This window comes from Crassostrea angulata, chromosome 3, assembly GCF_025612915.1.
Source record: "Crassostrea angulata isolate pt1a10 chromosome 3, ASM2561291v2, whole genome shotgun sequence".
In the NCBI taxonomy this organism is placed as follows: domain Eukaryota; kingdom Metazoa; phylum Mollusca; class Bivalvia; order Ostreida; family Ostreidae; genus Magallana; species Magallana angulata.
The window spans coordinates 26099729-26114730 of record NC_069113.1 but is presented as its reverse complement, the minus strand read 5'-3'; the positions used below and the strand labels follow the sequence as shown (position 1 = coordinate 26114730).

General features: G+C 32.1%; 1 protein-coding gene and 1 pseudogene across 1 annotated transcript in view; one reads left to right on the top strand and one right to left on the bottom strand.

Moving 5' to 3' along the window:
* The window catches only part of LOC128175125 (proline-rich protein PRCC-like), a 134599-nt gene that overhangs the window by 100345 nt on the left and 19252 nt on the right, over positions 1 to 15002 (top strand). The gene's annotated exons all lie outside the window — the stretch shown is intronic.
* The window catches only part of LOC128175124 (von Willebrand factor D and EGF domain-containing protein-like), a 75443-nt pseudogene that overhangs the window by 53586 nt on the left and 6855 nt on the right, over positions 1 to 15002 (bottom strand).

Genomic DNA, 15002 nt, shown 5'->3' with positions numbered 1-15002 from the left:
TCCCCTTTTTATAATGTTTTAAAGGTGCACGCCTTTGTCACTACGTAACAATTCTTTCCCTTATTTTTGCCCAAGCCTACCTCTAGAGACCATGGTTTAAAGGAACTTGAATCTACACCATTTAAAGATGCTGGACACAAGTTGCAGCTTTTCTGGTTAATATGGTCTGTGAGTAGAGGATTTAAAATATACGACTTGTCCACAATTTTTTTTCATTTGATGAGACCATTTCACTTCAATTTAACTTTGAATCCTCTTAACCCATCACTCATCAATTTGTCTTAAATAATGTATTTTCATTTAGCAATTAATGTGTGTTTGACATAACAAAAAAATGGAGCTCTGTATCCCGCTAATAAGTTGACAAGTGACGGTGAAATATTTGCTATTCACTGGAAATAATTTGGTTAAACATTATGAACATTATGATTTAAAGAGTAAAATTCAAAAAAAAAAAAAAATTTGATAGTCCCCCTCTCAGTAGGAATTCCGAGGCCGACATACACTTTTCCTATTGATATTATTAAATTTTGCGTAATAAGTTCAAAGAGGCTCCAACTTCTTCGACATTATGAGCTTTTTTCAAACGCTATCGTAAAACAAGCTTTAAAAAGATAAATAGGTTACCTATCAATGAAACATTAGTAATTTAAATAATTTCAGGTATTCAATGTATATATATATGGGATTTTGAACAATTTTATATCATTCTAAACTAGTTAAAGTGTATAACAATGAAAGTGAAATAAACCAAATTCACATGACTTTTGACATATGTGGTAAGAACAGGACAGTTTACACTATAGACCTCTTTAGAGTTTTTTTTCCTTAATGAAAAGGAGAAAATTGAAAATATCCTTCTCATCATACTAACCTGTTGGAGTTTACGTAAGCTACTCATTCCGGAATTTTTTTATACTTTTATACTCCGCTTAAATCTATACTCTATACAGGTTGCACAACACTATTAATTTAAATTTACTATATATTCTTACCAAAATCACGCAACTTTAGACACGGGTAACGAGTTTAAAACAAACTTCTTGGAAAATCCCTCTTTGCATCTTTTAAAACAATTGTTCCTAACCAATATAGTAGCAAAATACACAGAGCCATCCACAAAGGCACGAGAGTTTGTTTTACATTCAAGTTACGCATGTGCTCGAAAATCATGTCCGAGCCTTTTTACAACCCCTTCCGAAACAACTGGCATCAAAAATTCGAGTGACCGCGTATTTTTACAAAAGTAGGAAAATCAGACATTTTACTCGTTGAAATGGTGTATATATTCACTAGGCTTGCATACTTTTATACTTGTACATGGCAATGTTTGAAGTTTCCTGGGTACAGAATTATTAGATAAACATCGCTCGTAGTAAAGCGAGGTAAGTCCATGTAGGTCAGATGCAGGTGTCAATTTGTGGGCCAAGGGATCTTGCATTGCGGTACATAAATTACTTATAATTAGATATAATGGCAGTTTTTCTTGCTATTTAACACTTCTCTTAGATACCAGGGAACCATAAGGTGTTGATCAAGACAGACAAGGGAGAAGCAATCTCTATCCCTATGCATTCTGGTCTGGTTCATGTACCAGTGGGCAGGAAAAGCCAACATAGTGGCAGTCAGTTCCTCTGTCTCGAAGATTCAAAATACTTCCAACAGAGTTTATGCGAAACAAATTCGTTGTACAGACATTACTGTGGAATCATTAGATTTCGTGGTGGCTCAATTTTTTTGGAATTCGTGGGTACCTCTCATCCACGAATTAACATCCTTTACGAATTAATAAATAAGTGTTATAAAGTCATATTTCCTTTGTAAGTTTAACAGAATACACGAAATTACTTCCCCACGAACTTGTAAAATTTAAAACGTGAACACTGATGAAGGACGAGCCTTTCGACGGAAGAGGGGAGAAATCCGAAAGAACAGAGGAACCAGTGAACAGCCGAAACAACCCGTAGACTTAGACCTTCCCGACTCGAAGGGAGACGCCGATAATGGAAATACATGTTTTGATAAAACCGACTAATCAAACGAGTCCAGTCAAGCGCGTGAATCAGATATATCTGATGATTGGGAAGAGTTGTGAAAGTGCCATCAAAATACAATGACTTTGTAGCAACTTAACAATGGCAAGGATCAAACTTTTCTAATGCATGTTACATGTAACTTCATGTTCATTTAGTTTAGAGACATAATTAGTGTAAACAAACATTCTAGCCATAATATCAATTTAGCTTTAAGCCAATATATTATGTTCTAGTCAAATATGAATTTTCTTTTGCTTTAAGAAAGGGGGATATAACGTATTTGGATATTTTATGTACAACTTATCTTCAGTCTTATTTTTTTTAGTTTACATACGACTTGTCTGGCAATGGCGTCGGAAGCAAATTGAAAGTGGGGGGCTAGACTAATCCTCAGAAATCTTGACAAGAAAAAAAAAAGATAAACCTAATCCGTGGTGGGGGGGGGGGGGGGGGGAGTATACCTATTGATCCCAAAAAATTTCTTACCTACCAAAACAATTTTTCCCCAAAATCATGAAATTCCTAATCCGGGGGGGGGGGGGGGGGGTATACCTTTGACTTCAACTTCTCATAGTTTCCATATTTTCAAGGTAAATTTAGGAACAATTATCTTTGCTGCGCGAAAAAGTGGGGGCTGAACCCTCTATGATGCTATGTGCCTAATGGTTAGGTCTACCTTTGCAAAAAAAGTGCCCCCCCCCCGGTTCCGACGCCTTTGTCTGGCAATTACTATTTTCGTTATGATAACTTCCGGTTTAATAAATGTTTTTCTAAGTTTGATTGTCTGTCTTTATCGTGCATCATCAGCCTAGAAAAAACACATTTTGAAACAAGACAGACTTCATTTTGAATGGGCCCAAAAGCAAGATATTGATTCACCTGCAAGCATCTGAACCTCAGATAGCTGATGTCAGAAAAAAAAATACGAGAGAATGGTATTAAAATTAGACTAGCATGAAAAACAATGGATGATGACCATTATACAATTGAAGAAAAATGCTTGCTTTAAACGTTTATTTTCTCTCAAATAATTCTCTCTTTAAGTGTAGTCATCCTTCTCCAAAAGATTTTAAAACCTTTTTCATCTATAAATTTATTCCTTAATCAAACAGGGGCCAAAGAATTGTCTTGAGGTCACAGTTTAACAACTAAGAATCAAAACTCATCAAAAAATCTGCATTATTAATAATAAACTACAGCCTCATGCGTCCTCCAGGGATCTCAGAGGATATGTCAGTAACCAAAAGTATCCAAGTTCTAGAATAAAACTACTTAAGTTATACATTTTTTTATATGAATTCTTTTACATGCTCAGATTCTCATTTTCTTATTGTAGCTCCGATCACCAAGTACCTCTAGGGGTCATCTGAGTAAAGGACTTTAATTAACACATCCTGGAGATACCTTTCAATTTATCTGGCAAAATGAGTTTTAAGAAGATATTTTTTCTATGTATGGGGATTATATTTCGATCCCCAATTGTTGTCCAACCATACATCCGGGATTATGATATCATCAACAAAATTGAATGTACACAACTTTATGATACTTTTACACAAGTTCTGGCCAATGAATTTTAAAGAAAAATAATTCAAAGAATTTTATACAATGCCTATTTAAAAACCTGATTAACAATTACGGCCCCAATCTATACCCAAGGTTGATGATTTAAAAAAATTATCAATAATATATGAGAATACGATGAAAAACTTTAAAATATTACGACAACGTAGTTTTTGAGAAAACGAACTTTACATTTCTTCCCATACATGTTATGTAAAACACAATATAGCCAATCTTTTCCCAAGGGATCATAATTAAAGCTAAATTAAAGTTCTCTTACCTGAGGACGCTTTCACACAAGTTTAAACTTAACTAGCCGCCTAGCTTTTGAGAAGAATTTTAAAATATTTTCTTTGGTACAATAGTATACCTTTATACATGTAAAATCTTGATTCCTTATTGAACTCCCGCCGTACCCAGGGAGTATTTTTATTTGAATCTACGATAAATCTAGCCAAATAGATGTTAAGGTTTTAACGAGTTGCCAAAAAATTTTCAACCGTTCTAAAGTATCTCAAAATATTTTTTATCTGAACATATATTATGATTTTTTTACCAGTTTGATGTTTCTTTTCCAAAATAAATTTTCGTAGGAATTGAATGATTTAAAATGGCCATTCTTCGAGAAATATTTTGATAGTGCCTTTCTGCATTTATCAGAATTAAGTATTCGTACTCCTAAAAAATATTTGTTTGAGGATTTGATCAGATTGATAAATGATCACATACCATTCAACCAAACGGGATATATTGTACCACATTTGGTTAACGATGGTGCACTTGTAACCATATCATTTCCAGCTCCACTTTTGAATCGATACCATCCCTCAGATAAAAAATTGTCTGAAATCGCCACGTCATCCGTGGCTAACTGGTAACCAGACGATCTTTTGTACTGGTTTGATTGTAACTTATAGTTCGTGCATTGGCCTAGAGGAAAATATAACGTACATGTAAGATACTTTAAAATATTTTATGCACTGTATAAAAAAATCACAAGAAATGAGATTAATAAAAAAAAATTTATTAATAAGAACAATTTATACAATGAAAAACTTTACTTTTGTAACCATGCAATAAACTTAACAAAAAAAAATTAGTTTTGTTACAGATTATTTACTCTTCATTCTATAGAATACAGATACCTGACGCAAAGGCTACCAGCAAATATGTTTTTAAGAATACACAGATAAGTCTGCAAACCATTTTTGGAGCTGGAAAAGATAAACAAATATTGTGTTTATTATTATTATTACTATTATTTAAAAACATTTATAGAGCACCTTCTACAGTAAACTCTAAGGCGCTGTACAATCATACGTACAACAAATAAAATTTATAAATTAACAGCAGTCATATATGAAATTGTGAAAATAGAAATATAAAATGTCAGTGTCCGAAATATCAATAACATACACAAACTTGTCAAGGGGTCTCATGTAAGCATTTAATTTACAAACTTTATTCTGGAGTAAAAAACAAATCTAAAATATTGCAACGACCATCCCTCTTTTCCTTAAATCTTGCAATCACTCGCGGTTTATAGGGAATGCGACAAAATAGTAATAATGGAATTTGCCAAGTGCATCTTGGAAAAATGAACTAACTTTAATTCAGTTTACAGAGATATTCCACCTGACTGGTGTTCATTTCAATGTCAGCTTTTTTCGCAACCTAGCAAGGCGACTTGTCATGTACATGTAACCATCTGGCTATTGTACCTTGCTATGCCAATTGGTTTTGCAACTTGGTCAAACAAGTTGACACTTGACCACTTGCATGCAACTTGTCACAACACAGTATTGAACCTCATTACTAAATTTCGACCAACTGCAATTTTAAGCAAATCTTACAGAACATATCAATGTATTAAATTTTTCTATGCAACTCTTCTGCATTCAATTTTCCTACACTATGAATCTTTTCTCATAAAAATACAAGTGATATCTTTGTTTTCCCTAACCCGACCCTAAATTTTGAAGTTGGGTAGGTAGGTAAATAATTTTTTTTTCTGCCAGGGCATAATTGAAAAATTTAATATATTATAAATTAAAAAAAAATCTTTAATTAATTACAAAACTAAAAAATATGACCATTTGTAAAACAATTTGTTATACTTGTCCAATGGAATGTAAAACAAATGAAATATCAAATTCACAATTTGATATTGTTTATCTTAAATTTAAACATGTTTGATTCCATTACCAGATGTACATGAATAGATTCATTATCATTTGTATGTTGATGTACATGCATGTTAACCTATACTTAAATATTATTTTAATGATAATGTACATGCTTCGAAGTATCGATGATTAATTTTTCAAAATTAGGTTTCTACAAAATTATTCAAGTACACGATCAAGAACTCAGGGCGACTTTAACTTCTCTTTCGGAGGAAATTGCGGAGAAGTTACCGATCATAAAGCAAGTATTTCACCCATGTTGATGATCAAGGCTAATTAAATGATTGTAAAAAAAAATAGATAATAAAAGGATGAGAGTCTTATAAAAACGAATTAGGACAAAACTAGGTTTCTTAAAAATAATTTCTATTCAATGTGCGGGATTTAAATGGGCCAGTCGCGTTAAGGGAAACATGCATTTTTAAAAAAAAAAAATTGGCTATACCATATCATGCATATAGTGACAACATTTCGTATTTATTCAAACATTTTCGTGCAATACATTAGTGGTTTTGAACAGCTAATTATTACCTTACAATTAACAAGTACATATCGGACTATTTAGAACTACAAAAACAGTACATATTTTTGCTGCTTTGTTTTATATAATAGAATACTTGAATAGCTCTTTATGTTATTCGTCCTCTCAATTAAGCCAAAAACAAGTCCGAATTAGCGAAAATGAGAGTAAGGTGATTTACACGCTTTCATACCACGACAGATTGGTTGTTAACCTCAGACACCAATTTGTAAACATTAATGAACAAGACTTTTGATAGTCAACTCGCCCTTTGGGCTTGATTTTGAAAATGAAAGTATGTTTTGATTAATTTCACAATAATAACATGTCAGTTAAAATTCAATTATACCTTACGGACATCATATCACATGTGTTGAAATACCAAGGGTGAAGGCAGTTACTCTGGTGCATGCATTTTGTATTTCATTTGCAAATGTCTTAATTTATAAGTACAGATATTGCAGCAAAAATCATCTTGGTTTGTGGCCATTTGTTGTTTTTTGGAAGATGAAAATAATGGATGGGCCTTAATACAAATGAGTGATACATGTATGCCTGTTCATACAATGAATAACCTTTTGACATATCACATGACAATATTTTCTATCGAATGTTTTCATCGATCAAGTGAGTAAGGTTTTAAAACATCTCAGACATTCACACCAGGTAAACAACAATTGTTTAAGGGAATAAATTTAGTTTTTGACTGTTGCTTAAGTGACTTTTGCCACAGAGTTCAAACACTGCGAACTGGCTTCCAGACTATCTGGCGATCCTCTGTCCGTCAATCTTTGTTAACTTTCACACATAAGATAACAGCTGTGAAAATGAAATGTATCTCATCCGCATGGTATATTCGTAAGCTTAGCATCTTAAAAAAAACACAACAAATATTCACTTAGTTGTGATTTTTAAAAAAATCATTAATGCTAAGAAAATGAAAATTACACTAAATATTTTTTTTTTTAATTTTTTTATAAATACCAATACACCAAACAAAAATATTACAGGTAAATGGTAACCACTTTTTCAAGTATTTTCATCATATAAACTAGATATGTATGGCATGACCTCTGAGACAAAAAATTAATGAATTAAAATGTTGGCATCCTCTAATTGTGTAGATTTCACATGTACAAATTATGACTAGGGATAATGTTGGCCCACAATGGATGCTGATTCTTAAACTGATAAACATCTTAGGAAATGTATGAAATTTTGTATCTTTAAAGAACTTTCACTGTTCACGTATGTGCAAAAACTGCAAGAAATAATACACCAGTGTTATATATTTTTTATATTTCGCAATATATTTTCACCCCACCCCTCTATAAGATATTGAATCTTACATCGGAAAATATGCTACTTAAACTTGAAAAAAAATTAATTTTACTATTCTTATTCATTTCAAGTGATTTTAGTCAAAGTAGAGTTTGCAATAGTTGCTTAGGTGAGCGATGTGGCCCATGGGCCTCTTGTTTATATTATGGACACGGCATTTTAAATAATTATCCTTTAATGAGTACTTTAATTGGGTCGCCTGAGTCACTCAAGTGACCTATTACAAATGGTGTTTGTCCGTCGACGTGCGTCGGGTCTACCAATTGAACATTTTTAACCTTTTTCCTGAAAACTAAAGGGCCTATTGTTTTTAAATTAAGTATGATGCATCTTTATGGTAAGGAAAACATAACTTCATATTTAATAAGTAATCATTGTAAATACTTTAATTAAGAGGACAAATAATATATTAAGAGCTATACAAGTATTCTATTATATAAAACAAAAGAACAAAAATACGTACAGTTTTTGCAGTTCTAAATAGTCCGATATAGACTTGTTAATTGTAAGGTAATAATTGGGTAGTCAAATTTAAAATCTGAATACTATGTAGAAAAAAAATTTATTTCAGCCTAAACTGATAATTAAAATAGATAACTCTTTTAAATAAATTTCAGTCCAAAATTATAATTTTTGCATAAATTAAAATGGCATGATATTAAATTCAGACACAGATCGTGAATGCAAAGAATGTTTCACAGCAACTCATATTGTTGCATATATCAAACAGAAAAAAACAAAAACATGATCAAATAACACTCTCAAAAATGAAATAAAAAGATGTTTGAGTTATTAGTACAATGTATTGAGAATAAGGTAGACCATTGATTTTGTGGACCTTAAAAAAATTACAAACATATTTGCTCACATGTTTCAATATTTCTGGTAATACTTCTTAAATCCAATCCTTTATTAAGTCCAATAAACTTAATTAGAGTTAAGGATCTGGTTACAGTCCTGGTTACGAAAATACTAAGTTTTATATACATTATCACATACTATGTGTTAACAAAACAAAGTCCTTTCTTTAAGCACCAACGATTCCATATTTTTGTTGACTTTTATTTATCTTTTGAAACAACATGTGACACATGTTTTCCAACATGAAGCACATAGTTTAATTAAAAGTTAATTTAACAGTTTACCATTTTACTCCAATTCATAACTGCTTAGGAAACAGAAATTGTGTTTCTAAGCCTTAAGAAATTTATGTTTATGTACAGGGTTATCAGACTTTTAATACCAACTAGCAAAATTTATTGTCTTCCTATTTTGGATAAAAGCAAGTTAGAAATATCTGTGGTTGAAAGATACAGGAAATGGGAAGTGTGAGTCGGCTATTACGTCGCACCGAAGGTTTCTGATCACAGAGGCTTCAGGTATGCATGTTGAGATCACGCGTCTTATCAGTTCTATAATTCAGCAATAGCTGTAAAACAGATGGGAGTAGCAGGAAAAACTTTGCAGAATTTTTTTACACTCATAATTCAACTTAATTGTCAATTTTGTGATTGTGTCACCTGTCCTTTAAATTTGTTTTACATTCCATAAGACCAAGTATGACAATTTGGGCTTCCGGTCACGTGATGGTGGTAGAGTGAGGGAAATTTGAGTGCTCCGCAAATGTTTTAAATTTTGTCACTTAAAAGCGTTAAATAGCTTCCAAAAAATTTCAAACTGAAGAAGAAGTAGTGTCCTATATGGTTTTATAAAATTCTGTGACCGTACTGTGAGTATTTGTAGAGTTTTTGACTTTGTTTCTTTTGTGAAGTGAAAAATCACCGTGAGTTCTCGCTCACCGAACTGTCGGAAAATGGATGGTAAACAAAAGCAGGATAAGATAGACAAGAAAAGCGAAAAACTTCCAGCTGACCGTATCAGTAAAGTAGCAGTCAAAAGGTTGGTACAACAACATTTGAGTTTAAATTTGCAATCGGCACCGCCGTCCGTGAAAATTTCTCTAGTGTCGGATAGAAGGCCGTTAAAACAACAACGGACGAGCAGCTCAGACACCGAGCCTTCAACACCTACCCTAGGTACAGATATGTCAAATTAACTGAAACTTATACATGCTAGTTTGACCGAAATCCGAGAATCAATGGTGAAAAACGCAGATATTAAAGACATCGTAACCAAAATTGTGTGAAAAATAAAGAGCGAGATCAAGAAGGAAATTGTTGAGGAAGTAAAGGCAACTTTAACACAAGAACTCACAGAAAGCGTAACGGTACAGGTCAAAACTGAATTCGAAAACAAGATCGACAGCAAGACAAAAGAATTCGAATCGCATACAAAAGATATCGCTGATGGCGTGAACATGGATTTAACGGCTTTGCGAGAGAAATTCCACGACCAGCTAAAGGAATTGAGAACATTGAAGGACAGTTTGAAGCGGTACCAGGCCATGACGGAAACTGCCCTCACACTTGCTAACAACAATCAACAGTACTCCCAAAAGAATAACATCAAATTTCTGGGCTGGAAGGAGCAAAGGCAGGAAAACCTACGGGAGGATCTGTGTTCTATTATGCGAGAGGCGGCGGGCGTGACCATCGACCCATCGGATATACTGGAGATACACAGGATCCCGGGTGCACAAGGAAAAACGAGGCCAGTCATCGCTAAATTCAGGACCTTGGAGGTAAAGGTAAAGATAATTAAGAACAGATCAAAGGAAGAGGTGAAAAAAAGATTCCTCATGTTTGACCATATCACGCAAATGAATTCCGAACTTCTGCGCGAATTAAAAAATGACGATCGAATCCAAAGTGCATGGTATTACAATGGAAAAATCTTCGGACTGGACCAGAAAGGAGATCGTCATAAGTTTGACATATTAGACACTGTCGGAAGGAAGTTTTAAAAATCCTAATGTGAAATTCTGCGGGGTGTCCTAAATCGATCGGGATCGAGATTCGAAATATCTTGACTTTGTTGTGACTGGTGGTGATCGGAGTCGAAATACTCTAAAAACAATGAATGAGTGTGTGAATGTAAGATCAGGTGCGTGTGTATTTGGGTTTAACCAGGGGCTGGTAAGTGGTTGCTTGCTTATAGGAAACTATCCATTTGTTTATTACTTTGTTTTATTTTTATGCTGTTTTTGTGTTCGTGTTCACAAGTTTATGCCATCGACTGACAATATTTTAATACAGGTAGCTATAGTGAACTGCCAGAGGTTCACAAAACTTTCGAATATACTCTCAACTCTGTCATTCAGACCAGATAACATAACAATAGCTACTGTGAACTGTCAAGGGCTTGCAACTCTCAGTAAACGTAAAGATGTTATTAATTATTACAAACAAAAACAATATTCAATAATTTGTTTTCAAGATACACATTTTATTCCGGATAATGAACCATTCATTGAATCTCAGTGGGGATATAAATGTTATTTTAATTCTTATATGTCAAATTCAAGGGGTGTTTGTATTTTTTTTAACAACAATTTTGAGTTTAAAATCCATGGTGAAAAGAGGGACAGTGGGGGTAATTTACTTGCTTTAGATTTGTCCATTGAAGATAACAGGGTAACCCTCATAAACATATATGGCCCAAATTCAGATAACCCTCAATTTTATGAAAATATTAGAGATATATTTTTAGAATTCGACAACGAATACTATATATTATGTGATGATTTTAGTTTAGTGTTAAATCCTTTACAGGATTCCCATAATTATTGTAATATAAATAACCCTAAGGCTCGTTGTAAAGTTTTAGAAGTCATGGAGGATTTACAACTCCTTGATTACTATAGAGTTTTGCATCCAGATAAAAAAGCTTATACTTGGCGTAAAAAAAAATCAATTAAAGCAAGGCCGTCTTGATTATTTTTTGATTTCTAATAGCTTGTCCAATTTAGTTGAGAACTGTGTAATAAAGCCAGGGTACAGGTCAGACCATTCTATTGTTTTACTTGAAATTAAATTTAATCCCTTTAAGAGAGGACGTGGTCTTTGGAAATTTAATAATAGTCTTTTGACTGATAAAGAGTATGTGTCAAAGGTCAAAGAAACTATTCATTCTGTAAGTAGTCAATATTTAGAAAACATAGGAAGTTGCGATTTTCAGTGTAAAAATGGTACATGTATTAATGAAAGTTTATTTTGGGAAGTATTAATGATGGAAATAAGGGGGGTTACTATATCTTATTCGGCATATAAGAAAAAGGAAAAAGACAATAGAGAAAAATTATTGCAACAGGAAATTGAGGCTCTGGAGTTAAATAATTCTATTGACATTGAATTGTTGGATGAAAAAAAAAATGCTTTAGAAAATCTTCGCAAAGAAAAATTACAAGGTCATATGATAAGATCACGTGCTCTTTGGTTAGAAGAAGGTGAAAAACCTTCGAAATATTTTTGTAATTTAGAATCCCGTAATTTTTTAAACAAAACTATAAAAAAAATTGAAGTGGATGGTACAGGAATGGTATATGACCAATCAGAAATATTAGATAATGTAAAAAATTATTATGAAAATCTATATTCATGCAATGATGCAAATTTAGTCAATGTAGATTTGGAGAATATTATCTATAACTACAACTCACTTAAGTTAGAAAAGCAGGTGGCCAAAAGTTTAGATAAAGACATTGTGGAAGCAGAGGTACTTACTGTAATAAAACATATGAAAAACAACAAATCTCCTGGAAGCGATGGATATACTGCTGAATTTTTTTGGAAAGATTTAAAACATTTTGTTGTAAGAGCAATTAATTGTATTTTCTTCAAAAAGGAGCTCCCCATCTCACAAAGACTTGGTGTTATTTCATGCTTACCAAAAGGTGATAAGCCTAGACAATTTTTAAAAAATTGGCGACCAATTACTCTTTTAAATGTATTGTATAAAATTATTTCAGGATGTATAAGCTTGAGAATAAAAAAAGTCCTCGACTCGCTGATATCAGATACACAGTCTGGCTTTCTAAAGGGTAGATACATAGGGGAAAACACTAGATTTATCTATGATATAATATCTTATACTGAATTTAAAAATATTCCAGGTCTTTTAGTTCTTATAGATTTTGAAAAAGCCTTTGACTCAATGTCTTGGTCTTTTATATATAAAGTTCTAGAGTTTTTTGGTTTTGGAGACAATATTATACAGTGGATAAAGTTTTTAAACACCAATTTTACGGCCACTATATTACAGAGTGGCTTTTTATCAAAACAATTTGATATACAGAGGGGTTGTAGACAAGGAGACCCTGTTGCTCCATATTTATTAATCCTATGTGCTGAGATCCTTGCAATGCTGATTAAGCAAAACAAGGACATAAAGGGTATTTGTATAAATAACAGAGAACACAAAATATCACAATATGCAGATGACACTTCTCTAGTCCTTGATGGTTCACCTAAATCTCTTTTTGCAGCTTTAGATACAATTGATTTTTATTCCAGTTTTTCTGGCTTGAAGATAAATACTTGTAAGACAAAAATAATTTGGATTGGTTCCAAAAATTTTTCTGATCAAGTCTATCATCATACAAGATGGAAATTGGATTGGGGATCTACAACCTTTAATCTTTTAGGTATTCAGTTTTCAGTTGATCTTAAAGAAATTATAGATATTAATTTTGGGCTTCAAATCCTAAAAATTTCTGCACTCATTGAACAGTGGAAAAGAAGAATTCTTACTCCTATTGGCAGAGTTACTGTTATTAAAAGTTTGCTTATCCCAAAATTAAACCATTTATTTATTTCACTGCCTACTCCAAAAAGGGAGACAATTTTATACCTATATAAATGTATCTTTGAATTTTTGTGGAAATCTAAGGTAGATAAAGTTAAGAGATCAATTATAACACAAGACTATTTTTCAGGGGGTATAAAAATGGTGGATATAAACAACTTTATTACAGCCCTTAAATGTTCATGGATAAAACGGTTAACAAAATCATATAAACCTTGGATGGATATTTTTTACACCATCAATGGACATGATTTTTTACAGAAATTATATGATTTTGGAGACACTTTTGTATTGGAATGTCTACATAAAGAAAACAATGCTTTTTGGAAAGATGTTCTCTATTCTTGGTCATGTTATATAAAAACTATTAATAACCACCCAACCATTAAAGACAACATTTTAAATGTTCCAGTATGGTATAATTCCAATATAAAAGTAGCCAACAAAACAATCTTTTATAAATCCTGGTATAAAAGTGGGGTAAAGGTAGTGCAAGATTTTCTTGATGAGGATTGTAATGTTTTAGCTTTTGATGTATTTAAACGTATATATAACCTCAATGACATATGTATTATGCAATATAATAGCATTACAACATCAATTTTTAAATATTTGAAACTATTATCTATTGACAGGAGTTCTGTAAAAAGAATTCCTAATCCATGTATGCCAGTTTTTTTGCAACCTGTTTTAATATCAGAAAAATGTACCAAAATTATTTACAACTATTTGAATGAGAAAGATGATGTACCAACTGCTATAAATAAATGGAGGACAGAACTAACACCATATGGTGTTGATGATATTTCAGTAAATGATGTTTTTAAGATTTGTTTTAAAACAACTCATGATTCTTCTGTTCAGTGGTTACAGTTTAGAATTTTACACAGAATTCTTCCAGTTGGGTATTACCTTAAAAAAATTAATATCAAGTCTTTATACAGCTGTGGATTTTGTAAGAAAAATGTAGAAACCATAGTCCATGTTTTTTTTCTTGTGATATTATACATACTCTGTGGAGTGAACTGAGTCTTCATATTTACAGAAAGACTTCTGAAAGGATTGGGTTTAATGTATTAAATATCATGTTCGGTAAAGCTCCATTAACATGTCATAACAAAGTTATTAATTATATTATTCTATCTATGAAACAATACTTATTTTCTTGTCTGATGTTGAACAAGGTGCCAACACTAATTGGTTTTCTTGGTCATTTAAAGATAAAATATAATGTTGAAAGATATGCTGCAATTCAAAGTTCTAAAGTGCATAAATTTGAAAAACAGTGGGATAGTTGGAAAGAAATATTTGACTAATAACTTTTCTCTTTGTCTCTTATTTGTTTTATGTTTTGTTTTTTCTTTCTTGTGTATTATGAACTTTGCAACAATTTTTTTCCTTTTCCTTACTTTTTTGTTTTTTGTTGTTATTTGTTATTACTTTTTTTTTCAAGCAAGTAACCACTGCTTATCGCAATTAAAAAAAGTTTATTATTTAAAATATGATGGCGAGTGTGTGAGTTGGTGTGTTTGTGTGTGGTTTTTGAGGGTGTAATTGTGTGTATATATGCTTGTATTTCAAAAAATAAATAAATTATAAAAAAAAAAAAAAAAAAGTATGACAATTTGTTTTACAAATGGTCATATCTTTTAG